The sequence below is a fragment of the Marmota marmota genome, unplaced genomic scaffold, assembly GCF_001458135.2.
Source record: "Marmota marmota marmota unplaced genomic scaffold, marMar, whole genome shotgun sequence".
Lineage (NCBI taxonomy): Eukaryota > Metazoa > Chordata > Mammalia > Rodentia > Sciuridae > Marmota > Marmota marmota.
Window position 1 is genome coordinate 14,245,296 of NW_026000185.1, and position 27,715 is coordinate 14,273,010.

The following is a 27,715-nucleotide window of genomic DNA, read 5'->3' on the forward strand; positions in this document are numbered from 1 at the left end:
AATATTTTTAAATCATTATACTTAGGAGTAGATTATCATGAATTGTCATGTTTAATTCATTTGATAGTGGGAGGAAGTGAACAGAGTTTAAGGGAGTGGGCCTGAGGTCACAGAGCCATCCTATGAAGGAAAAAGGATTCAAATCCAGGACTCCAGACTCTGCTCTCCACCACTAGCCTCACTACTGTTCCTGCTGTGATGTGTGCCAGGATACACCCCTCCCGCAAGGAGACAATGGTGCCCCTAGAAGAAAACATACTTATCAACAACCTAAGTGTGTTCTAGGAGTACTGAGTAAATCTGCTCAAACTCCAGGGAGGCCTTTGGTTCTTGTCTGAAGTCTTCCTAAGCAATGTGTGTCCCTGAGGTAGTCACTTAAATTCTCTGAGTTTCTGTGACCTCAACATTAAACAAGGGGTCTGGATTAGTGTTCTGGGACTTCCTTCACATTTCTGACATCCAACAAGCTGAAGTTCTAAATGTACAATGCTTCAGGGTATTACTTTGCATCCTAGTCAATGGTTCTCATGCTTCTTCCTGTCCATGCCTATCAGAGCTAAGCCCCAAAGAGAGAGAGAGCGTAAGGCTACTCCCATGTGGACAAGGAGTATGGATAACTTGGTTCTGCTGCCTTTCTTTTCCTTAACCATTTCAGTTTGATCTCTGCAGGGTCAGCAATGGGCTCTGACATATGGCAAACAGACCAGAGCAAGCTGGCTTGTTGCTGCAGCTGGTTGGGTCAGGAAGCCTGCTCTGAGGAATGCTGTGTTGGCTGCGGATGGGGAGCCTGTCACCCAAGGAACAGCTTTCCAAAATGAGGAGCTAAAAAACAGGAGGCAACTGCTGGCACACAAAAAAAGAGTCTGCCAAGCACTTGAGATCTACTCTAAGACTTCCTCGACAGAAGGGACCAATCCGATCCACTTCTCTCTGTTCCCATCTAGAGTCTATTCAGTAATAAGAAGCCACTGACAGATGCTGGTGTTCCCACATATTAGCGATAAGAAACCCATCTTTTCAACTTTTATCTAAATAGTTTGTAGCATTAGCTGGATGTATCTTATTCCTCACTGTATATGCCAGATACCCAAAGGCCAGAAGAAGTAAATATGTGAATTCCTCAGCTTTTCTACGCTGCCAAGGGCTGAAGCAGCTGTACTGGCAGAAGCCATCCTCCAGGGAGTCTCAAGGCAAGAACACAAGAGCCCTTGATTCTACCTGGCAGCCCCATATTCTGAATGACCCGAGAAAAAAGATGGAAAGAGGGTGGTGTCCATTTGTAAACTCTTTCCTAGAATAACAAAAATACCAAAGAGGAAAAATCAAGCGCCTGCTATAAATGCAGAGTCGATATTGTCACTTGGAACTCAGGACATAAAAGATCACCTTTGGAGATTAGGTCTCACTGAGAGCTACTTGGGAGGGAAAGCTGCTCCTTCTGCCAAAGCAAACAAGACCTGTCTGCTTCTATTTTCACGCTTTTAAAAGACTTTTTGTCCTAAAATGTCCTACAGCAGCAACCCAAGGCAGCAGATCCAGTTAGGAACACATGATGTTCTACATAGCCAACTCAAAAATGCAAAAGGAAAGAGGGATGATGGGAGAGATGAAAGAGAAAACATTTTTAAAAGAAAATAAACCAACTGGTTACATTTCTATAAGATAATCTTAGGTCACATGACTAAGATCAGCTTGTTTAGCAAAGCAATTTCTTTTCAAAGTGCTGTCATTGTTCTTTACCTGCACATTTTGAAAACAATCATGCACCACATAAACAATGCTGGAGCACGCATACAACAGTGGTCCTACACTATTATAACGGAGCTGAAAAACTGCTCTTGCCTCCTGACATGGAAACCATGCTAGCCATCCTGCTGTGGTCATGATGCAACTTATTACTCACATTTTCATGTTGATGCTGGTGTAACAACCCTACTGTGGTGCCAGTCATCTAAGAGTACCACACACACAATTATACATAGGTACACAATACTCAGCAATAATAAACTGCTATGTGACGGGCTTATGGATTTACTATGCTTTTTATCTTTAGAGCATACTCCTACATATAAAAGTTTCCTGTAAAACAAAATGTGGTGTGACGCCAACAGCAGCCTCATACATCTTGTGTTTACTGTCTCTTGATTGCATCAGAGGCTATACAGAGTGACTGACTTTTATCATCAAGATGTTAAGTACATTCTATGGTGTTTGCTCAATAGCAAAATCTCCTAATGACATATTTCTTAGAACACAACCCCCTCATTAAGCAACACATGACTGTACACTACTGAGAATATATATCCAGTTGAGGCCTGAGGACTGAAGCCAGCGTGGACTGGCTAAACCAAATGTCTGCCAAACACCATCAAGCCAACACACATACACTACTATAAAAATTTCCAAACACCGAATAACGAATCATTTTTGGTCTCTGGGTTTAAGAACTGAGGTATTTACAAGAGCTACATCCCACATGACTCAAAATAATCAAAAAGGGGCCAGAGCATTTCACTGACCCACAGTGAAATAATTTTTGCTCTCACTATTTTTCTGGACAGGTCTGACTGCCCACTTATGTGGGAAAGGGGGCAGGTATCATTAAAAAGTATGGGATTTCTATGTTGGCTACTCTTTTTGTTTCTGAGCCAGTTTTCCCAGTGACTTTCCCTGTTTAAAAACCAGAGGACAGTCTTGGTTTGGTTTGTGCTCCATGGTACTATAATAAAACTAGCATGCCTGCTACACTCATCTCTGGGTGTAAGCTTGCAACTTGTCTCCTTCTGTAGGATCGTGGCTCATTAGATCCCACTGAAGGTGTAGGCACCAATTCTCTGCTTCCAGGTAGCATATGGCTATCAGCTACCCTGGAGGCTCACCTGACCATACACAATTTGCCCTCAAACATCCAATTACCATACTTCTGTTCACTTTTCAGTCACCTTCTGAGAAGTTCAAGAGTCAGCAACTAACTGAAAAATACTTAATTGGAGTCGATTTTTGCATCTCAATAAAAGGCAAGAAAGGAAACTGAAATGAGTCAAAAGATGAGGAAGGAACCTGACACAAAGATGATAAATGACTGCCCTCCAAATGTCTTAAAGGGGCACCTGAATGACCACAAATGAACAGATGTGGTTTCTAGAGCTACACAGCCTCTAAGTAGGCCTCAAGTTCATCACATGGTAACTAATCAATGTCTTTTAATGTTTGCTAATTATTTACAAAAAAAAAAAAAAAACAACAACAACAAACTAAATCCATTAGGACTACATTTATCAGCTTTTTCCTAGAGGCCCATGATAGAGGCTGACAGCTAATGCAGGGCAGACAGGAAGAGCTTGAAGAGGGACAGAAAAGATCTGTACAATAAAAGAATTCCTGCTTTCAACCACATCACCAACCTGGTCAGAAAAGTCAGGCCACTAAAACTTTCATTTCCTGATGCCCAATTCAAAAGTATTACATATTTATTCTGTGAAGATTAGAAAATGTAGACAAGAAAAAAAAAAAGAAAAAGGCTGGCGGGGGGCGGGGAGGGAAGGAGGGAAGAAATGTAGAGAAGCATAAGGGAGAAAAAGAGTCAGTGGTCCCACCACTCCAGTTATATTTTAGAGTACCTAATTTCAGTCTTTAAAATAAGCACATATGGATGGCACACACATACACACATGTACATATTATGCACATTAAATCTTTAAACAAAACTGAAATCATACTGTTCATCCCATCTTGCAATCTTTTCCACCCAACACTTTTCATAAAAATTTTCCCCTCTCAAAATGTTTTTAAAAGAGCAGCAATTCAATGGTATTATTGGTATCACCACTAATGCTCCAGCTATTTCACATAACCCATAGACTATTTATACCCAACTATTCAATCTGTCAAAAATCTGGCACTGTACTCCAGAGGTGGAAAAAGAGATTGAGATTTTGTGTTAAAACATTTTTAATAGCCAGATAAGGCTTCCACTGAACGCAAATATCATAATTTGTCGATTTAATCCCTTATTGTTTCTTGGACACTTAGCTTGCTTCCAACATCTCACTATTATAAATAATATCAGGATAATAAATAAATTTAGCATATTTATAATTACTTCCTGAGAATAAGTTCCTAGAAGAGAAAATAATGGATCAAAGATCATATATATATATATATATATAGACAGATATAGATATACACACACTCATACATATATATTTATATACACATGACTTTTTAAAAAGGAAGTTATTTTTTCTCACAGTTTATTGACAGTGTTTATTTCTCTTAATATCTTCTTATAATATCTGCCAACTAATTCAAGATCCTTAAAATTTTTTTTTTACCAAAAGCACTTAAGACAATGTACTTAAGGAAAAATATCCAACTACCAAAGAAGGATATAAGATAGCTAAAGAAAAAAAAAATTCTTTCACAGTGAGTCCATTACTTTAAGAAAGTAATGCTAAATGATAGAATGGGATGGAAGAGGCTGAAAAGAGAATTCTCTTAAGAACGTCTTTCAAGTTTTATTTAATCTAAATTTCCTCAATTTGTTTTTTCAAAAGACAAAGAGCTCTTCTTGCCCCATGCTCAACCTCAAAAAGAGAAAATGACTCATCTGAAGGTTTGATGAGTAACTGTCCCCTTACCAAAGGTTTAGCCTCTGGCCCATGGGCTAGCCAGAACCAGAGAGAATTACATTCCCAGGGAGTAAAAGGTTCACTTGAATGGGAAACGTGGAAGCCGTGAAATGGTTCATGGGCTGGACTTTTTTTACGTGCTTTCAAGCCAGACTTGTAGCAGAGTTGTGTCTTCCTCCCCAACAGCTTGGGTCTTGATCAGTGATCACCCAACTTCACCAGTAGGTCCCTGCCCCTCAGTCTTGGCAACAAGGCAGGGTGGGGTTCATAATAGAACATGTGACTAGGACCACAAAAACCTCATATGCTCCTGGCTTCAATGGAGATTGGATCAGGAATATGCAGGTGACCCAAGTTAGTCAAAGTGAATCGCAGCACTAAAAATACCATCCTCTTACCACAGCCACCAGGGAAAGTAACACTGCCTATCAAAGGTCAGCGTGAGGATTATATGGGCCCTCCTTACTACATGAGTCTCAGCTCTAATGCAGGTAGAACCCAAGAATGAAATCCCCAAATAGAAAGTAGCACCGAAGACAGAGAGAAACTGAATTCTCAAGGCATTATTTGTACCCCGAATCCAACTATACCTAGAGTAAGATAAAAGTCTGGACTTCAAAAATATGTGAGCCATAAACAAGTAAATTCCCTCTTGCACAGACCAGATGTTAGTTTTAGTCACAACTGAAAGTGTCCCTACCAAGCTATGTCACTCAGTTCTACTTCACAGAGCACAGAAAGGGAAAATCTAATACTCAGACTTTCTGATTCATGCTCCAGGACCAACTTGCTAGGCCACAATTTCACCCCAATATGTGAGAACCTTTAGCTGAACAACAGGACCAAAGATCCCTAGCTCACAAAAACTGTCAAATTCCATTACAACTCAAAGGATGCTAGTTAGAAGACTGTAGGACTAACAAGCCTGAAGAACCTTTCCAATTGCACATTTTCACAATCTTCGCCCTCCTGAAGTAGACATGCCCCAGAGTACTTACAGGTGTTCTGCTGTACTGTGGGCATATTTTCTGTCCTGCTCATGTTCCCTAGGTGGAGCCTTCTCCCAACATTCAAGGCTATAAAGAAGAGCTTCTGGAAGTCTTTTCCCATGAAAAATAACAATCTTCCAGCTGAAATGGGTATTTGATCTAAACCACATCCTATGAAACAGACCAGAACTGACCAGAACTTGGCTACACTCTTGATTTCAATTACTATCACTGAAACAATCTCTTTTTGATTTTAAGTGCTGAGGAGCAAATTTAGAAAGTGTTCAAGTTTCTAAGACAGTGACAGGAAATGTTCATGTTTTGTGTCTTTATTGGAAATATATTCCCTGCAGGTTGAAGCCTGAGGCTCTGCCTGTTTTTTTTTTTTTTTTTTTTGACAGTTACTTATTTTCACAAATGATTATATGGCATGAAGCCCCAGGATACATGTATAGACATGAGCAGATAATTAAATCAAAATAGAACTCTACACCTTTTGCAAAGTAAGGCATCTGATGATCCCTACCAGTTCTTGCCCACTACCGACCACATGACCTGACAAAATTGCCACACCTCAGGGCCAATGCAGTGCTGTCTAATCCAACTCTGTCCTCATAGCTAGTCCCTATTTTAAGAAAAGCCAGTATGAGAAAATTCTAAAACAAAGCAAAAGCAATAGAGCCAATAAGATCTTTTGATACATATGAAAACCTCAGGATAGCTATGGGTCCCAGACACACACACACACACACACACACATTTTGCATCCAAGAATGGGAGTCCACAGAATTACCAGCAACTCCCTGAACTGCCATCATTGTTTAGCATGTACTGCAACCACAATCAACCCCTTCACTCAAAATACTGCAGCTCCTTCAGCTGCTCTAGCATAGTCCTGTACCTTTTTGGAAGAACAAAAAGTGATTCAGCTGCAGAATGATGTTTGTATAATCTGACCCTCTTGGCTCTCCAGCACACACTTTAACCACCTTACACCTCAGTTTTCTCACCTGAAAACTAGCAAAAACAAAAGATCACTATGAAGAATAAATGGCTCCTTCCTATCTGAGGGGTCTCAGTTCAAATGCTGAGATGAATTTCCTGTCCGACCAATTTAAGTGTCATTTCACTCCACCCCAGGACAACACTGTTGTATCTCTTCACAAGACATGCCACTCTCTGAAATTCTTATTTGTTGACTTATTTATTGCCAGCTTCCACTACTCACAGGGATTTTGATCATGTGCACCTGAGTTATGTGGCACACAGCAAGTGTTTGCTAAGTATGTACTGAATGATGATCCCTGATACTGAGAACTCCCTCTGTACAAGGCACCTGTCCATCACTTTAAGTGTATTAACTCATGATTGAATAAATGATCAACCTGACATGCTTGGCACTTTCCCTAGAACAGTTTCTCAACAAATGGTAGCTGTTTATACCAATTCTAATTAAATGCTGATGTTAACAAATACTCAACAGTAAAGGGGCTGAGTTTTAAGGATCAGAACTTCTCAAGAGTTGATTCTCAAGATCCAATTTCTCCTAGACCTCTGCACTCCCAGCACCCTGCTAGCTTCAGGAAAGAGGCCGAATAAACTGTCTCATTGCTCCAATTATTCCTTCCCTTATCAGTTTCTTAGATAATGTGATAAAACATGGCTTCTCAGTTTCTCAGTCAGCAATATAAGGCTCCATCTCTCCCTGACACTTTACAAGTTGATTTTCACCTCCCACACAGCAAATGTCAGAATTTGAAGCTGAAACAGGGAGATGTTTAACCTGTCTCTTTCTGACCTGCACCTCGGCCTCTTGGGAAAAATTCGTATTATTAATGGAAATCTCTCCTGCCTCCTCTTTTACCAAGGACGTAAGTCAAAAGGTTTACTGAGGCTACTTCCATGCAGCACTCTAGAAAGCCCCAGTGAAAACCTTTCGGATACTGGTGTGAACAGTCTTTCCCATTTCAATAAACGAAGGCATCCTATCAAAGAGGTCTGGGATGCAAGAATAAAAACCAGTACTGTCTCTGAACACTGCATACTACTTATTTTAAATAGGGATTCAACTGTTTAAAACAGAAGGGCTCACAATTTTACATTTCTTAAGATGTTACACCACTGTGTTATTTACAAAAACGCATTCAATGGCAGAAGAGCTTTGGATTCAGACAACTGAAGCATGTACCTTGGCAAAGAGGGTAAGAGTGTGGGCAACAAAGGTCTTCCATCTCTGGTAGAACCACCAGAGACAATGGGCATAGGATGGCAAGAAAAGACCAAGATCTAAAGTCCTAAACAGGGCTTTCAAAGCCAGAGGCACTTGCCAAGAAAGCAAAGAGCAAATTCCACCCCTGCTGGCTGGCAGGCCCACACACTCTGCTTACCCTGTGAAACAGCCAGCTCGTGCTCTCCCCACCCCCAGGCCCAGCTATGATATTTGGGGTAGAGAGAGAATAGCAACACTGGTGACTTTTATAGGAGCCTGCTTTATAAAAATAGAGCCTCCAATTTTAGGACTAAAATCAAAAAGAAAAATAGCCAGAATTAGAAGTTTGCTTTAACACAATACATTGAAAATTATAAGTTTAAGTGCTGGTAGCTGGGGATGGGGATCACACCACCACATGACTTCTTAGTGAGTCATAAAAAATAGTACAGGCTTGTTAACAGTGGATGTCCACCAACGCCAGGCTTAAGGAGTCCACTGTGCCAGGTGATGGAAAACCAAACTGACACCCCTTCCGCATTAGTTTCAGCAGTGGCAGGACTGACACAAATGAACTGCAGCAGCAACTACAACACAGAGCATTAATAGACCTTTCGGAGGCTGGTCAGAGGGACTGTTGATTATGTGACTCATTTTTTAGAAGTTAAATCAGTTAAAAGGAGAGAGAGAGAAAAACCTTCTAAACTATTAATAAATCACTAAAATATTTCTGAATTTCTAATGCCCATTCTTGATTAACACACCCTTGTGTCAAAGCAAAAGCCAAATGCAGGTATTTAACAGCAAGGTGCTACCCTTTAGTTATGAGAATCATTCTGGTGGAATTAGATGAGAACAACAAAATTCACCTTCAGGCCTAGATGGATACTGTCATGATAATAAAGACCTCCCGAAAGGGCTTGTGGGTACCAAATTACATAACAAATTCATTTGTGCCAGGCAACCAGGATTAACTCCTATTCACCCAGGTTTCAACTCAGTACTGCCAATGGGCTTATCAAAATGGAAGAGTCATTATCCACCACTGCTTAGCAAAAAGCACAGTCATCTTTCTCACTACAAATCGGTTTGCTGACATTAACTGCTCACTGCAAGAAGTCAAACTTAAAACAATCTTAAAAAACTGACACTGTTTTCTTCCAGGCCAAAAAAATGTTTTTAAGAACCAGAAAAGAAAATGCTTCATTACTTTCTCCCTCAGTAAGTTTTTCTGACTGAATTTTTAAGTGTGCAATGACATTTTTTTTTATAAAACACTTTATTCTATTATATATTTAAGGTTTAAATGAATGACAATAGTATTTATTCGTAAGGAACACAAACATTCATGAGTCACAAGTAAACAAATATAACAAGGGAATAAAAGAAACAGGACATTACTGTAAGCTCCAAGAAGGGAAGAAGAGTGTAAGGCAATGTGAAGAAACACCTAAGAAACACTTTCTAAAGAATCAAATGAAAAATAACCACCTACCATGTACCTACATGCACATTATACATCCCTTTTTTTCCTATCACTAAGCTACAACCCAGCCCATGGTGTGTGTGTGTATGTGTGTGTGTGTATACATAGATACACATATGCTTTTGAGAGACACAGTCTCACTAAGTAGCTGAGGCTGAGGCTGGCCTTGAACTTGCAATTTTCCTGCCTCACACCCCCAAGCTGCTGGGATTATAGGTGTGCACCACTACAACAGATTACTCATCACTTTTACATAATAATATCCACAAATACTTCCCTAAGGTTTACTATGTACCAAACTATATTTTAAAAGCATTTTTGCACATACTAACTAATACAACAACCCAATAATCCATGCAAAGACCCCAGAGGGTAGATGTTATTTTCACCATTTTATAGATGAGGAAATTGAGGCATTAAGTGCGAATAATTTGCCTAAGGCGACACTGCTAAAAAGTGGCAAAGCTAAAATCTAACCCCACGTTCTACTCTTTCTTTTAAGGAAAATGCTTTCAAAGACATTTTTTTATTTATTTTTATTTTTATTTTTTCAAAGACATTTTTTTAAATGCAGGTTTTTAAACTGCCTCTTTCACAAAAAGCACACCACCGTAGGGTGGCATTCTGTATGTTTTGGTGCTCCATATCTTTCAGTTACTCAGAATGAGAGCTTGAACTAGACCAGCAGTTTTCAAACTGCAGCTACAACCTTCAGTGAGAAATACATTCTACATCCTGACCTAATACACCCATGTAAACACATGCATGACCTAATGAAGTTTCACACAATATTATTTACCCTCCTGTGTTGCACTCTGATTTATCATATTTCTTTTACATTTCATTTTTAAACTGGTTGGTATGACCCTCCAGTGACATACATGCATAGAATGAAAATCTCAAGACCAAATTTGAAGGTTTCCTCCAACCTCTTATGTGCCAGACACAATGCTGGACATTTTCCAGTCATGATAGCATTTAATCTCCACAGCTACCCTGGGAGGATGGTACTACTGTTATCTCTATTTTACAGATGAGGAAATGAGCTCGGAAATAAAGCAGCTTACACAAGGCCCTACTCTATGACAGAGTCAAGGGAGCTCAGCAAACACTCCATCGGCTCCCCAGTTTCCAAATGTCCTTTCATTTACATGGGGAAATGTGTCTATTTCTGGCCAATGGGCTGTAGGCAGAAATGACTCAGTGACTGCAGGCAGATGTGATATTATTTTGAGGCCCAGGCACAGATTTGTCACATGACATCTCACCCATCTTTCCCCCTTAGTGAGCTGAGCCAGTGACCCAAACTATACAAACGGTACCATATGAGATAGTGGAGCCTTCCTATGTCAGCCTGGGTTCCTGTGTGGTTGTATGGAGCAGAGCACTGCTCTGTCTACTGAGCCAAATGGAACAAATGAGTTTTCATCAGAATAAGCCAGGTTTTTAAGTTCTAACTCCTGAATATCTATCCTTCCCCATTCTACAGTGACTGATTTAGTTCAGGCCTCTGCTGTCTTTATTGTAATACCCTCACAAAAGGTTTAATTACTTCCAATCTCTCCACACAGCCACTGTAGTAAACACACACACACACACACACACACACACACACATACACAAATGTGGGCATGCCATGTCCCTACTCAAAATAAATTCCCCTTCCTCTACAGAACAAAATCCAAACTCAACAAGGCATACAAGGCTCGTCTGGATTTGTCCTCAACTGCTGTCATTATTCTTCCCCTTTCATCTCTGGTATCTCAGGCACATTGCAACATCTGCCATTCCCCAAGACATCAGGGCCTCTCCTGTCACTATAGGGTTACATGCACCATCAGTACTGTTGGGAATATCTCTTCATTCCCTGTTCTCTAGTCTTGGTCCTTTGGGTGTAGCTCAGATTTTCTTTCTACAGGACTCCTTCCTGCTGACAGTGTGTCTCTATGCCTCTCAGCACCTTCTTTTATACAACTGATTTTTTTATAGTATTGATTTTACAACCTTAATTGTTCTTGTTTCTGATGTTCCTAAAATACTATAAGGTCCTGAAGAACTAGAGGCGCTCCAATTTGTTGGAATGAAGAGCTGGCAGCATATAAATACATTTCTTCTTTCGAAAACACTACATATTTAAATCCTGGGGTCAAACTATGCGCGCTTCTCTACGAAGATCCTATGTAATCCTGAGAGGATTACATTTTGGAGGCCGAAATTTTCTAGCTTATAAGACTGGTTTTGAGTTTCAGAAGTCCCCTATGAATGATTCACATTCCATCTAGGAAAGCCAGTCCCTCATTCATATACTTCTAACTGGAAAACCACAAAATCTGGCTCTTTTTAAGGAGAAAATATCTTTTTATCTGTTTAGAAATCTTGAGCAATGTTAAAAATGTGTTTCTAAAAATTTCTGCTCTTTTAAGCTGTTATGGCAATCGAAGCTCTTTTGCTTAAGCAGGTTTTGTCAGAAGTATTAATGCTGGAAAGCTTTAGAATTTTGTGTTGAGTGAATCAATTTCAGCACTGTATGCAAATAATAAATATGCAAATAAGAAAGGGGAGTGGCTTGGACCAAATTACTTACTGAGAACGAAAAAAATCATTCCTTCCAAACAGGGGGAAAGGCAACTGGAAAGATTTTAACCTGTTGCATAACTTTTTATTAGCTCTTTTCGCTGGGTCAAGCAATAGTTGAGAACTATATACTTAGAAAAGCAAATGATCTGATAGATTGAGCAACTTCAGTTCTTTGCCTAGGGAAGTTTTAAAGTTCGAATTAAAGATTAAATCTTCAATTAAGTGTTTCTTTTTTTTTATTAGTTTGAATTTTCCAGGAAAGTTCAAGTTTCCAACATCCCCAAAACTCTTTATTTTAGAAGCAAAAAGATTCTAGATGAACTGAAAGTTTACTCTACCATAAGAAGATCATGATAAGTGGTCCTGGAAACAGCCTGGAAAGGTACTGAACTCTACCACCATGTTTGTACAACTTTCCTCTGAATTATGTATCATCTTTTTAACTGAGTGGTTTCATATGCTTATACTTTTATGGAGATTATACTACCATGGAGATAATTATTTGTATGACTGGGAAAGAATCATCTTCTTTCATGTGGCTCTCATCTCTAAAAACCCTACTGCTCAGCTGCCCACAAGAAAGCTTAACCAATACACATTGATCCAATGGCAATTTCCCAAGGAGAGAAGGAAATAAATAACCCCACTTTAAGGGCTTTACAAAACTTAGTCTGAAGAGCAAGGGCAAATGTCACAAACCACGCCCATTCCCTTTCAGAATTCATCCAGACTCATCAATCATTGTACTAAGGGAATGGATTATTTCAGAAACCTGATATATATCTGCCCTGAATAAGGTGGTCTTGTGAGTTTTACATCCAAGGAGACAGGTAAACTGGTTACAATTCAAATAAAATTGCTGCAGATGCATACCATGAAGTAGATCTTTCTGGGAATGAAGATTTTTAATCCGGCAAAACAGCCTTAAAACCTGAAGTGGTGTCCCACGCTGGTAATCCTGGAAGCTATTCCCGAGGCTGAGGGAAGAGGATGGCAAGTATGAGACCAGTCCCAACTTAGCAAGGCCATTTAGAGAGACCCTATCTCAAAATTTTTTTTTTTTTTAAAAGGAATAGTCTGGGGTACAGCTCAGTGGTGCAGTTCTTACCAAGCATGCATAAGGCCCTGGTGTGTGTGTGCATGTACATGTGTGTATATATACATATATATATGAACGTATATGACCTTAGGTAAAAGACTTCCCCAATGTACCAGTAACACAAGTCATAGCCGTTCTCAGAAGACAATTGTGAATGAAAAAAAAAATCAAAATTATATAAGGATTTGAAGCATGGAACACTAAATCCCACCTCAGCTGGGGAACATAAGAGGAGTTTCTCACTAGGAAATCATACAGAGGGCTGGGGGTGAAACTCAGTGGTAGAGCACCTTCCTAGCATGCTCAAGCCTGGGTTCCATCCTCAGCTCTGTCAAAAAAAAAAAAGAAAGAAAGATTTCTTAAAGAAGAAATCTTAGGGCTGGGGATGTGGCTCAAGTGGTAGCGCGCTCGCCTGGCATGCGTGCGGCCCGGGTTCGATCCTCAGCACCACATACAAAGAAAGATGTTGTGTCCGCCGAAAACTGAAAAATAAATATTTAAAAAAAAAAAAAAAAAGAAATCTTATACATCTTATATTACACAAGTGAAGTAGAAGATAAACTTTATGCTACATCATTATCACCATTTTCCTCAATATTAAACTAATCCTGTAACATTTGGCACAGAAAGGAAATAGACTTGAAAACATCTTTATAGCAATTTTCAAAAATTATCATTTGAAATATTAAACAATTTATAACAGGGAGCAATAACAAATCCATGGTCCTTTATGCCGAGTAAATTTGGAATAAGATCACTTGAAAAACATATACCAACCACCAAATGTATATAGATGATGAGAGATGACAGTGGTAAGATACACAGAAAATATACAGGAACGATAGATAAAAAAGGCTTAAAAAAGCAGAAAAATCAAGAAACACAGACTACATCTGGAAGCAGCTTTCCCAACCTCTATTGCTCAATAGAGATTTCAGTTTTATTCTGGGGTTTTACTGAAAAAAGCACCTCCCACAATAGATGGTATCATTTTCACCACTACTAGTCTGCCTTCAAGACCTCCTCACTGCGTTAAATCATGAGCAACAGGAAAGAAAGTGAAACGAGATTTTTAAAAACTGTCTGCCTCAGTGTTTAACTTCACTTTAGGGCACATGTCACACTGTCCTTCTAAAACAGTTACCAGCAGTAAGTAATGTACAGGTTGGCTCTCTAGATGAGGCAGAGCCTCCGGCTTTCAGAGCCTTGAATCCATGCCCTGGGTTGTGTGCAAGAGAAGCAGTCAAGGGTTTTTCTTCTTCTTCCCCAACAGAGCAAGTCAGACCCTAACTTCTACCATAGGAGTCCCAACATCAAACAGTGAATGGAACTAAAGATCAATCCAGGTAGCAGAGAAACTGCTAACAGTGAAGGATACAATATTATTCATTTTTTATTGTTTTAAAAAAAGGGGGGCACAGGCTGGGGATGTGACTCAGTGGTAGAGTTCTTGCTTAGCATACACAAGGCCCAGTTTTGATGCCCAGTACTATACAACAGAAAAAAAAGGCAGCGCTATTAATGTTTATGACATTTTAAATTCTATACAACCTATGAATATTTTTCTATGAAAATAAAAATTTGTTAATTTGCTTGAGTTAGAAAAGTCTATAAGCCCACTCAAATTTGGACCTGCTGGACTGTGGCCATCACCACAAAGATTTAACATTAAGATCTGGCACTGCACTAGAATTAATGAGTCTTTAAATTTACAAACTTCAGCCATTCCTTACCACCTTTATGATTTACATGTCCATTTTCCATCCCAACTACTGTTCATGAGATTTTTTTTTTAAGCTTAAAAAAATTCTATCTACTTTAGCATTATTCTAAGCCTAAATATCCAGGTGGACACATGTGTCATATTCTAGTTATGTTTTCAGTAATACATATTAAAAACTAGAATTAAAAGTAATCATCACATACCACCAAAAATCATCTTGTATACTGTCAATGACACAAAAATACACACCCTTGAGTGCTCATAAGAGCAGCTCATATACTGTAAGTGTAACCAAAGCCATAGAGTAACCAAAGCCACACTTCAAGAAATTTAGTCCTAAACCATTTGTCACAGTTAAAGGCTGGGTGCGATGGCACAAGCCTGTAATCCCAGAGGCTTGGGAGGCTGATGCAGGAGGATCACAAGTTCAAAGCCAGCCTCAGCAAAAAGCGAGGTGCTAAGCAACTCAGTGAGACCCTGTCTCTAAATAAAATACAAAATAGGGCTGGGGACGTGGCTCAGTGGTCGAGTGCCCCTGACTTCAATCCCTGGTACCCTTCCCCTCCAAAAAAAAATCAGTTAATGAAACAAATTCAAAGAGGGGATATGACCTGCCCAAAGTCACACAGCAAATAACGGCAGAATCCAGGCTAGACTCAAGGACTGCCCAGTGGTGATTGTACTTAAGTACTCTCCAGAGTACTTAACTGAGCTAACCAAGTTAGAGACCAGGCCTCAGTAGAGTTCACAACAAGTGAGACTAGTCAGTGAGCCCTGTGTGTGTGAATGTGGGCTTTTCACTTCTCCCAAGAAGCAAATTCATAACATGGCACTTACCAGCTGACTCTCTTGTCAAAGATTATCTGGATCTGCTAAAAGAAAACCTTGTTTCCTTCCAAAGTCTCATGTGGTTTTGCCCAACTCACTGAACTTTAAGGCATATGGCCAAAGATTAAAATGTCTCCTGGATCAGTTTCCCAATTTTTGATCCAACAGTATCCTGACCCCTTGTCCCATTGTTAGACTCATGCAGGCTCTATAGGGTTTCAAGAGGAAGATTTTCCATCTCTGGGTTTTAGGCCAGCTTTGGAAATAGGCTGGAAGTTTCCATTACAGAATCACTCATGTATTTCCCAGATACCCAAAGGGCAGGTTTTATTTTCAAGCGATAGATAACTTGTATCTACTGTGTGCCTAGCAATGTTTTATACACTGCCCCATACTTTGACTATAGGAAGAGGTAAAATGACATAGTTCCTAGCCTCTTGAAAGCGGCCAATCCAGGTAAGCTTAGCTATGTATGCCATGCAGCTAACAATAACTAATATTATTAAATGTTTATCTATATGCAAAGGCCCTATGCCATGTCCTTCAAATGCATTATCTTATTGAATCTTCACACTTATTTCCAGAGATTACTGTCAATGTACACATGATAGAACTGAGGCCTCGTAATAAGTGGCTCATTCAAGTTCAAATTGCAAGTAGGTGCTGAAGTTCAGACTCAAACCTGGATTGACTCTAGACCTAATCTCTTCACCAATGCACTATATATACCTACACTGTTTTCAAATCATATTAAAAGGTAATGTGATATCTGTATATCTAATTTCTCATTATCTTTTTTCTTCTATAAGGGAGGTCTAGAATTAGTGCACCAGCGTACTGTGAAGTTTTAAGAATATAGCACATTCTGGGAATGCGACCTCCCCGCAATCCTCTACCCCAGTGCTGGGGATGGAACCCAGGCATATGCTAGGAAAGTACTCTGCCACTGAGGTACATCTCCAGTCCTAGGAATGCCATTTATATTGAGGGAAGTTCACTTCCTGTAACCTGAGTTATTCAACTGTTTGCAGCACCCTGAATATCAAAAAATACCATCAAATAATAATGCACATTGCTAAGTGTCATCTAAATTAACTGTAGGTAGCCTTATTCCATTACAAAACTGGAGGAAAATGTGGTATAATAAAAAATATGTTCTGTCTTTGTCCCTCATTCCTGGCTCCTGCCAACTCCTAAAACTCTTGGAATTTCCTGACTGATGTGTCTTTTATTATTTAAGAAACACATTTTGGACACACCACAGAAAAACAGGTCCACATTAAAGCCAACTTCACTGATGCTTAGAAGCCACTTCCCAGGCTTGATCTAATCATGAAATCTTCACCTGTCAATAATTCAGAGCACTGCTGAATTTGGCACTAGTAAGAAATCACACTCTTTAGGCAGATTCACATGCACCTCAGTAGAACACAACGTGGTACCAGGCATGGTTTTGCATGACTGTGAAAGTACCTACTCGGGAGGGTGAGGAAGAGGATCATAAGTTCAAGGTCAGCAGTGTGGACAACAGTGAGACCCTGTCTCAAAATAAAATAATAATAATAATAGGGCTGGAGGAAAAAAGTGGCGGGAGGCCCCTCTGGGGATGCAGCTTAGTGACAGAGCTTGAGTAAAGTCTTATATCCAATCCCCAGTACCACCAAAATTTAAAAAAAAAAATTAAATTTTAAAAAATGCAGACATGGTATTTTTAAAAAATTTTAAATTTAAAAAGTTTTTAAATTTTAAATTTTAAAAATGCAGACAAGTTTTACAGTGATTTATTGCACATTTACTCTAGTTTCAGGAGAGAGTAATCATGTGTTACCTCAAGAGCTTACCTGTTCACACTGAACTGCAGACATTGTTATGTGACAACAGCCACTATCTATTGTTCTCTTCCTTACGCACACACTCTTAACCCAAACCTTAACAGATCATTATATTTCCCATCTTACTTACCAACTTCTGATTTGTGAATATAAAGTCCTAAGTGACATAAATCTAAAAGAGAAAGCCAGCACTCCATAAGCAGACCATCACAAATAAATAACCAGGGAGTCTTGAAGACCAAGCTAGTCAAACTAACCACTACATCCCTGCACTCCTCTCTCTGCAGCAGAAATATACCTTCCAGTTGGGGGACAGAGGACTTGTGGTCAGGGCCCTGATCGGGGCCAGTATATTGCATAACTCCACAGGTCCGTGTCCCCCTCCTAGTAAACGGTATTCCCTGAGTTAGGCAATCATGTGGGACTGTATCTTTCCTACCCACTGTCCCCTCAGTAAGTGCCATTTAGTTCTTTTTAGCCCTTCCCAGCTGGACCACTGAGAACAGGTCTCTTCCCCACTATCCCCTGGACACAATACCCTCCTCTACTACTCTGTTCCTATAAAGGTCTGCTCCCCTAACTCTAATTCCGCCCCCCGCAACAGAATCACCTAAATGGCTCCTGAAAAGCCTTTAGATTTTTCTCTTTCATAAAGATTTGGAAACCCCAAGCAGAAATGTCCAGCCCATGGCCATAACTTATAACCAACTGTTCTGAATAAATGATTGGACAAGTGACAAGTTAGGTCCAAGAAAACTTAATTTGCTAAGACAAGAGCGCCATGGAAACTTTTTTTTTTTTGGGGGGGGGGGGGGCGGCGAGTACCAGGGATTGAACTCAGGGACACTCAAACACTGAGCCACATGCCCAGTCCTACTTAGCACCTCACCATTGCTAAGGCTGGCTCTGAACTCCCGTCTCAGCCTCCTGAGCTGCTGGGATTACAAGTATGCGCCACCACGCCCAGCACCATGGAAACACTCTTAAAGATGAACACAGCATTCATTAAATCACTTTTTAGCTCCTCAATTCCACTTCCAAGAAAGAAAGATAATACTACCACAAGTGAGAACCCCTCCCCCTCCAATCCACCCTTATAGGGCCTGAAACTTCTAACATATCCCTTGATCCTGCCGCTCAGGACTCACTCATGCTTTTAGAGGGCTAGCACGCTCCCCAAAGATGTATCCAAAACCTCTCTTCCCTGTTTAATGAGCAAGGTAACCAGTGGATAGAAAGCAAGCATTTAAATGAAAGTAAATTTGCTTTACAAACATTTAAAAAAAAACAGTGTATACTCATTGTGGTTATTTCCACAGAGCTACTCTGTCAGTGGGTATACCTTCATTTTCCTATTCAGATTCCAGAGCAGATCACTGGGTAAAGGAAATACTGTACATGGGTTAATATTTTGCACAGGTCTTCTCTAAAGCATGTGCAATCAGCTTAAGATTTAAGTGAAAAAAAAAAAAAAAAGCCTCAACTCCTATTTGAATGTAGTGTGACAACTTTCAGAAATATTTTGAGGGGGAAAAGCCTGCTCTCCAAGTTAGTATCCACAACCTCTCTAAACTGGGGAACTCTCATCCTATTAGTCATTAATAAAATTGCTTCACACATGCCATGCTATATATAGAAAGAGTCCTATTTAGAAGATTAATAGTTTGTGACAAAATGTTTAGGTAAAGAAACCAGGAATATAGAAAACCAATACCAAAGATTTACTTAGGCTCTACTGAATGTCTACACAGAATAAGAGAGGCTGTGTAATGGAGAGGATAAGAATTAGTGCTGAGAAGGCTCTGTAACTTTCTTGATTTGTTTTCCCACTAAAATCACTGCTATTCAACCTGTTTTCATCTTCAGAACATTTTGTTCAACTGAAATTTTATGGGAAAGCCCACTGTACAAGAATAAGAACTTTTTTCAGAATCAAGCAGTGGGGTAAAATGGAAGGAAGAAAGCCAAATCCCCTCATCCCTGCCACAAGCATATTCCAGTAATGGTCACCAAGAGAGCATCTTAAAGCTCAACTTGTTAAAATAAATAAGTAAATAAATCACAATAAATATTCTAAGGTTCTGCAAGGATCTGACTTTTTTCCTGATTCTTCCTAAACTCAAGGAAGTGGAATTAACTGTATTCAAAAAAGTAAATGCTACCACCTGAGTCTTGCTTAGAACCAAAATTAGAAGTCACTCTCCAGTCCAGTTCAGGTCAACACTGAAGAGTCCAAATCCTTCAAGAACAAAATAGAATTAAAAGCTGTAGTCAAATTCTGCTGATTAATAGCGTGGGAGCAATCTATTACTAAAACAGGGAGCCAGGTCCTTCCAACACTGTCTCCTAGACTAACAGGCAGAGAGTAAGGCAATGGCAACAAGAAGATAAACTCTCTTCCAAAATGAAAAGTCCTATACTATGCAGGGGTGCTATCCAAGATCCTCAGTCAATCACCTTTATAGGTCTCATCACAGAATTATTTCCATTTGCCAGGTTTAGTCCTCCAGCAAGACAGAGCACAACTGGAACATGGATGATGCTTCCCAAAGCTATGTAATCTAGGCTCCCATGATGCAATTCAGCTCAAAAGCCAACAGTGCAGCTCAGCCCAAAGGACACACCTGAGCAAGACCAAGCCCTCAGGATGACACAGATGTCTACCTATCTATGCAATCAGGTTGGTAACCAGATGCTGGGGAAGTGACTTATTCTGTCACAACAAGGGCTAGTCACCAATTTACTGAGTTTCCCTATTCTGATTTATGGTATTAAAATGAGGTCTCATTTGCACACATCCTAAAAAAGATGACTGGGCATTTCCCCCCTGCTGTTTTCTCTTTTCAGCATACCGCAATTTCAGAGAATTGGAGATTGAGCCACTTCCTACCTTTTATCTATTATCCCCCCCAGTCTCCCTTTTTGGCTCCCCCCCCAATAAGACCCTCTATCACCTACAAAAACAGAACTAGCGAAATCAGATTTGAACTAAAGGACACTGACTCAACTGACCCTGATGTGCAAAGGGCTCCAGCCACTGTCCCAACATTAGGAAGAACCGATCCAGGTTCAATGGTATCAACATCTGTAAACAGACACAAAGAGGTAATTGCAAGTTAACATGAGCTGGGGAAATAGAAGTTACCACATAATTACCATTGTTTCAATCTGAGTTACCACTTCTTCACCTCAAAACAACTGGCAGCCAGTGTACAATTAACTCTCCTTACTGCAGAACATATATCAAACAGTAACAAAATCAGATCAACTTTAAGTCATCTAATGCGATGCAAAAGCACTTACCCACAACTCCAACAGCAAGTGGTGTCAGCTGACTTTTTAGGTGTACACCTTTCAGAAGAGTTTGCCCAAAGCTTCCATCTAATTAAGAAACAAATTCACTGGTACCCTACATTAAAAGGCCAACCTAGCTCCAAGGCTCCAAATGTACTTGGATTTGCAGATTCTTTCTCCAAACACAATTAGTGGCCAATGTAGGAGTCAATGGCCTCTCCCTGTGTTCAAGTCCCCTCCTACCCATCCACCCCCTTTCAAAAATTAGAAAAGAGCCACCAGTCTTCAAACTGGATGATGAAATTTCAACCTACAGGATATTTTCATACTTGAGTTATAATAAACAATTGAAATGAAGATAAATATAGTTGTCAGCTTAATAACCCACTGGATAGAGCATTTTATGCCTAGCATGAACATAACAAAATTAAGTTCAAAATCTTTAACCTGGGCCAAACCAAATGTGTGGTTAATATGTGTACGTATGTGCATATGTGTACATCCATAAACACAGGTGTGTATCTATATGCATATATGTGTACTTGTATACACCTACATACATGTATGCATATACACACATATGTACATGTGTATGTGTGCATATATTACCACCAATTGTCCATTTCTTAGTTCTACTCAAAGTATGAAGGGTGGAGTATATTGTTTGCCTCGCCCTAAGCTGTTCACTTTAGTCATCTGCCTGGTAAGGTTTTGATTGTATTCACATCAGAATTCGGTACCAGGCTCTGCTGCATCCCTTCATTGCCCAGAATTAACCCAGAAAGCTCCATTCAAGTTCATTCTGACAACCAACTATAGGTGCTATCACAATACCAGAACCTACAACAGGTGACAAATTCTCAATTTTTTATTAATCTTTCCCAAACACTAAGAGGTTTTATTAAACATTTCTAATACTGAGTTTACTTCAAATAGCCCAAGCAACATTTAAGTCTTTTAACTGCCTGGCTCAAAAGGCTGATTCACTCAAAGAACACACTAGTTACTGTTGTAAAGTTCAAAAGAAAAAAGAAGCATATTCTTTCTGTTTCAGACCACTGTGATATGGCTGAAAAGGGCCAAATCAAGGAGAAGTCTTTATTAGACCTCTCAAGTGGACAATCTGGTCAAGGTGAGGCTCCAAAGCAGTACACTGTACCTCCAACAAAAGGCCTTGGTTATGTGACAACCCAAAGATGCCAACATAGTGGAAATGAGCCCTACGGTGGTCATTATCTAGTGTAATCCATTGAGTGACCTTTTAGTACCAACCTACATATCAGCTGGGTGTTATTAGCCACCAGGAGGACCAGACAAGAGTGGACTATTGCAACATAAAGTCTTCCTCCCCACAAAAAAACCGCTTTAAAGTTGGATCTTCATGGTCATCTCTGTAGATCAACAGGGCATGTATTAACACATGCCTGATCCTTCAACCTTAAATTCACAGAGATGAAAGATTCACATACTAGCATGCATTAAAGTATGCCCTCAACTGAACATCCCAAGTGCCTCCTCCTTTCCCACTCTCAGCTGGGTGACTTTTTGTTACAATAGTCCAACAGTACCTGCAAAAACAGTGATAAGACCCTTAGAAATGTAACAGATTTAATCAAAAAGGAGCTTCATTACCTGTTTCCTCATCCTTTTAGCCTTTATTTTTCTACCTATTCTGAGCCCTACCTCCCCCTCTCTGACCCTCTCTTTTTACTCAACATTTTGCTCCCTATTCTGGCTATTACTGCCCTCTTCCCCTTCCTTCCACCAATTTCTTCCCAGTCTCTGGAACTTGCCAAGTTCATTCCAGCTAGTTTCTGCACCAACCATTCGCTGAACCTGGAAGGCTCCTCCCCTTATCTTTCATGGCTGGCTATTTATTTAAAGCTCAGCTTAAGTATCACCTCAGAAAAATCTTTCTTGAAGCCAGATGTGGTGGCACACACCTGCAATCCCAGCAACTAAGGTGGCTGATGTAGGAGGATCAGGAGTTCAAGGCTAGCCTCAGCAACTCAGCAAGGCCCTACCTGAAGAACTTAGTGAGCCCCTGTCTCAAATTAAAAAATAAAGGGATGGGGATGCAGCTTAGTGGTAAAGTGCCCCTGGGTTCAGAACCAAAAAAAAAGAGAGAAAGATGTTTGTTGATTTGCATTACAAACATTTTCTATCACAACATTCATTTTCTTTAGCACTTAATCAAAATTAGATTTCTTTATGTACTATCTCACTATCCCCACCCCCACTTCAATTAAGCTCCAATACAGAGTAGACTTTTGCTTGTGTTCACCTTTGTACACTGGTTAGCACTTAGTAGCCAGTCAATAAATGTTTGTTGAATGAATGAATTTTGGACTTTTCATTCAATGGCAAACAAGGCTCCAAATTTATTAAGGTAAGAACAGTAGTCATTCTTTTGTTATTCTTTCATGAAACATCTAAGCACACTGTTAGTTGTACAATCAAGGCATTAAGCATTCTGTTTTATCAGGCCTGAAAGACCTGATAAATGGAATAGGAATGTCTTTCCAGCATCAGAAGAACATCTGTTACGATAATTCTTCTAGCAAAATGCATATCAAGCTCAGTTACAGAGGGACAGGATTTATACACACTTTCTAATCAAAGGACACCTAAAATTCAGGCACTATCAAAGTTCTTAAAAAAAAAAAAAAAGACGGACACCAAAACAAGAATCATTATACTTCACTCTGAAATCCACATGACAGGCTAGAGGAGTGCTACTTGATGATTTTTTTTTTTTTAAACAACAGAATATCAAAGACATCTTTCCAGTTATTTGCTTTCTTCGAACATTTTTTTTCCACACTCATTACTGGTTTATATTCTTCTTTACAACAAAACTGAACAGATCACAATGTCTCATTTAAGACCACCTATACACAAAGAATCAGCTAAATAAATAAGATGAAAATCAGCACAAGTCGATTGTGTCACTGAAGACGTGTGTGCCAGACACAAATGGAGAAAAAGATAAAAGAGCCATTGTCCAATTGTAGAAACAAAAAAGTAATATGGGGTTTTCTGTTCTCTGAAGTGCATCATGAAGTGTGGGTGGAGAGAAACAGAGAAATCCAGAATTAGCCTAACATCAAATCATTCTGGAAAGAGTTGACAACATGTAAATTCCTCACACAAAAAGTATTTAGAGCAAGAGACCTTGATTCCTGGGCTATGATGCCATTTAGGATTCCTTGCAAAGGCTTTAGAATTCCACTATTCATAAAAGAAATTGCTCCTCCTTATAATAGGAAGCTACAAGGCGCTGAGAAGTACTCCCAATGCACAGCCTGTGACTGAAGTATTACAAAGCTTGCAGTTAAGATCTGGGATAGAAGCTGAACACCTAATTCAAAAGAGGTAACCAAGATACTAAGTGCCATAAAGGCGGGGGAGGGGGGGACCACGGCTGACACTCAGCCAGAGAGAATTAAAGTGGAAACGAGGGGTGTGTATGGGGGTAAGGGGGGGTTGGAAAAAACAATACATTTGTCACCCCATCCCACTTCCTATACAGGATACAGGCAAAGCCTCCAGCCCCATTACCTCAGGCACAGATGGTTATCGTTCATAGTAAAGGTGCATAGAAAGGCCTTCAGGTCGGAGCCCCTTAATTCCGGGGCTGTTAACGATTAAAGAGAAGGATGGGGGTGGGGAGGGAAATGAGGGCGGAGGGAGCTGGAGATTCACCCACCGTCTCCCCCTCGGGCTCCTACCTCTCAGCGCTCACCCGGGACTTAGGACCAGAGTCTGCACCTCCTCCAGGGCAGTTCCGGCCCCAGACCCCCAGGCCCTGGGTTGAGGGGTGCTGGCCGTGGGAGGCAGGGACAGTAGGCAAGTTTTCTGAGCCCTGCGGCTGACACGCCACAGGCTCCCCTCACAGCCTCTTCTTCCTCGGGGACCAGTCCAGACAAGGCTCTGATTTCCACTCCTCCCCTTCCACCCCGCTTTTCTCGAAGGAACCCAACCCCCGCCCCTGCATCTCGCAATGCTCCCCCCTTTTCCTCAACTCCCCCCTCCCCAAACTCACAGCTGCTCCAGAGGTTCCTCCAGTCAAACCCTTTCTGGAAACGACGGCGGCTCGGCGGGTCCAAACCACCTACCATCCCCGTTCGCGTTTCCAGGTTCCCTACCCCCGCCGCCGCCGCCTCTTCTTCCACCACTGCCGCCGCCTCCTCTTCATCTGCTGCCCACCGGCGGCGGCCGCCCCGAAGCCCCGCCCCCTCCATCGCCTCCTGCATCATCACTTCCGGTAACCCCGCCGGCCGCCAGCTCCAGGAGGGAGAATGGGAGAGGGGCAGGGAGGGAACGGGTGGAAGATTACGTCACGGCGTACGCAAAGACGTACGAAGCCATAGCCAAGTAAGGGCAAAGACGTACCACCAGGAGGGAGGGCTACATGGAGCTGGGCTGGACCATTTTTTGACTGGAATGGGGGAGCAGGATAGCGAGAGGGGTGAAGGGTCAAAAACAAAGAGTATGAGATTGGGTACATTGTTAGATGCGACGAAGAACGGCATATAGTTGGAAGTTTAGGAAAGCTCGAGACTGCCCCTGACCTGGGACTCATGCTCCCACATTAGTCCTCCCGGTGGTTTGGTCCGGCCTGTCCTACCCGACCTGCCGGAGCTCGGTCGGCCACCGCTCTGCAAACCTCCTGGCGCCGCCTCCTCCCTGCCAGCCAGGGGCTGCGGCGCTTCTGTGGGTGGGGGAAGGTAGGACTGACGCAGATTGAGTGTAAGGGATGGAGACTCTGACTCCTGGCGCCGGGAACCGGGGGAAGGGGTTGGCTCCCCAGAGGCAGGGATGCCGTGGGGGTGCGGGTGCGGCGTCGCTAGGAGACGCGCCTGTGTGACCCCAGCCTCGCGAGGGCGGCTTGGTGTCATCGCCACTAGCCTCGGGGACCTGGTACCGGGAAATGGGCTAGGAAAGGGAGGCTTGGTTTGGGGGTCCCTCTGAGACTTCTCTGAACCTTTTGGATTCCCGAATGTAGATGCGAGAAGACGGGGGCAGTTTGGGGGGCGAGAGGCGCCTGGCTTAGGCAGGTCGGCCTAAACTAGCTCCCGCACGGAAACGGAGACTTTGTAGGACACTTGAGAGACAGCGTCGTACCTCCCTGATCAGCAGACTTGAGAACATTTTAGTGTAGGAGAACAAGTCAATCAATTCAGAAGATATCCACAAGTGAGAAATGCCCGGTGCAATGATGGAAGATGGTGGGAGGGCTGCTCTACATAGGGTGAGACTGTCAGAGGAGGTCCCGGTTTGGGGAGAATCCAAGAGAAGAAGGAAGACAGAGAATGTGCTTTCTAGGTGGAGAAAAGAGCTGGTGGGAGGACCACGTGGTTGAAGCAGAAATGGGCAGTGTTCTGTGTTGAAGCTGAAGAATTGGCAAAACCTTTTTGCCCAAGGCAAGGATTTGGCTTTTGTGGTACCAAAGGATTTTAAGTAGGGTAGTGACCTGACCTGATTTACATTTTTTTAAAAAAAATCACTCTAGCCTGGCTGGGTGGTAGCGTAGAGCGCTTGCCTAGCATGTGTGAGGCACTGGGTTCAGTTCTCAGCACCTTATACATATAAATAAAGGTCCATCGACAACTAAAAGAATAATTAAAAAAAAAAATCACTCTGGCTGCTGGATGGAGAATGGTAGTCAGACCTGTTCAGAGGCTGTTGCCTTAGGCCAAGGGAGAGGTATCAGTAGTGTTTGTTGAAAGGGCCTTCACTGTGGAAAGAGAGAGAAATAGATTGGGAGTATTTCTGGAGTTTGCAGGACTTGCTTCCAATTGGATGTGAAATGTGTGGGAGAGGGTGGAACCCAGGGATCACTCCCAAAGTGAAAAGAGTTTGGAAAAGAATGTTGTTAAGTTCTCCTGAACAGAGCTAAGTATGAAAAATCTGTTAACAATCCAGAGAAAGATGTTGAGAGAAGTTAGGTATTCAAGTTAGGGGGAAAGTAGTAATTGGAGATAATAAATGTGTGTGTGTGTGTGTGTGTGTGTTTTGGAGGAGTCTGTTCCTAGGTCACCTAGGAACAGGGTAGAGATTCCCAAACTCCTTGGGCTTGTAACACTTAGAGATTACCCAGAGAGGGAGAGACCAGTAAAGGAGACTTAATATGGACAAGACATCAAAGATAAAAGAAGAAGTCCCCCTTAATATACTGGAATAATGGGACCCACCCTCATGATGTGAGATGCATCCTCAAAGGTCTGGCTCAAATCCTTCCTTCCTCTCCCGGCTGTCAGTGCTTTTGGACTTATGCACAGGTAATTTGCATCCATTATAGAAAAGGTGACTTTGATAAAGGTTTGTTTACATGTCTGTCTTTCTCCTGGACTATTTCATCTTTCTGTCTTCCTGACTCCTGGTACAGAGCCTTGCCCATAGGGTACAACATGTGGTTCTACTGGACAGGAACACAAAGTTCATATATTATCAGCTATGGAATTTAGTAGCTTTTGACAAAGGGGTTCTTGTGCTTGCTGCTGCTGCTAGCATCATCACAATTATGTTCCATCTCATAATCTAGTAGAAAAGATATCAGAAGAAGAATCAGAAGGTTTCTATCTCTAATCTGCTACTAACCAGCAGAGTAGCCTTGGATAAGGCCCTTTGAGCCAAAATAGTTGGCCTAGATTAGAAGTTACAAAATGACTGGACACATTTTGCCTACAAACATATCTTTGGGCCCAAAAAGTAATGTAAATTCTTTAACTTGACAACATTGGGCATCAAAATCCAGATTTTTCAACTTCATTTGAAAAATCAAACAATCTGACGCTAGCCTGAGGTTCTTTAAGGTTCCTACACAGCAAGTCTGTTAAAGCTTAAGAACTGCTTTCCCCATTTGTGTGGCTTATTCCCCAAGAATGCTGAAGGCCTCTTTTCCCTTCTAGTGCCTGGCTGACCCCTGTGGACATTTGATTTGCATTTTTTGGTCTAGAGCTCTGCTGTCTGTGTATGTATGTGTGTATGTGTATGTATGTGTGTGTGTGTGTGTGTGTGTGTATATATATATATATATATATA

General features: G+C 41.1%; 2 protein-coding genes across 14 annotated transcripts in view; one reads left to right on the forward strand and one right to left on the reverse strand.

The window, feature by feature from the left end:
• Positions 1-24,896, reverse strand: part of Dcun1d3 (defective in cullin neddylation 1 domain containing 3) — a 37,276-nt gene extending 12,380 nt beyond the window's left edge. For 2 of the 9 annotated variants that reach the window (XM_048789618.1, XM_048789620.1), the window contains exons 1-3: positions 24,714-24,893; positions 20,387-20,459; positions 12,766-12,869 (exon numbers count right to left, since the gene is read on the reverse strand). The gene's annotated coding sequence lies outside the window, so the exon portion shown is untranslated. Of the gene's footprint in view, positions 1-12,765; positions 12,870-20,386; positions 20,460-24,399; positions 24,586-24,713 lie in introns of those variants that run through there. The other 7 variants (XM_015491139.2, XM_015491140.2, XM_048789617.1 and 4 more) reach the window with 6 other exon arrangements.
• The window catches only part of Lyrm1 (LYR motif containing 1), a 22,839-nt gene continuing 19,145 nt past the window's right edge, over positions 24,022-27,715 (forward strand). Inside the window, exons 1-2 of one of the 5 annotated variants that reach the window (XM_048789626.1) lie at positions 25,148-25,398; positions 26,925-26,952. The gene's annotated coding sequence lies outside the window, so the exon portion shown is untranslated. Of the gene's footprint in view, positions 24,044-25,147; positions 25,415-26,924; positions 26,953-27,715 lie in introns of those variants that run through there. The other 4 variants (XM_048789627.1, XM_048789625.1, XM_015491145.2 and 1 more) reach the window with 4 other exon arrangements.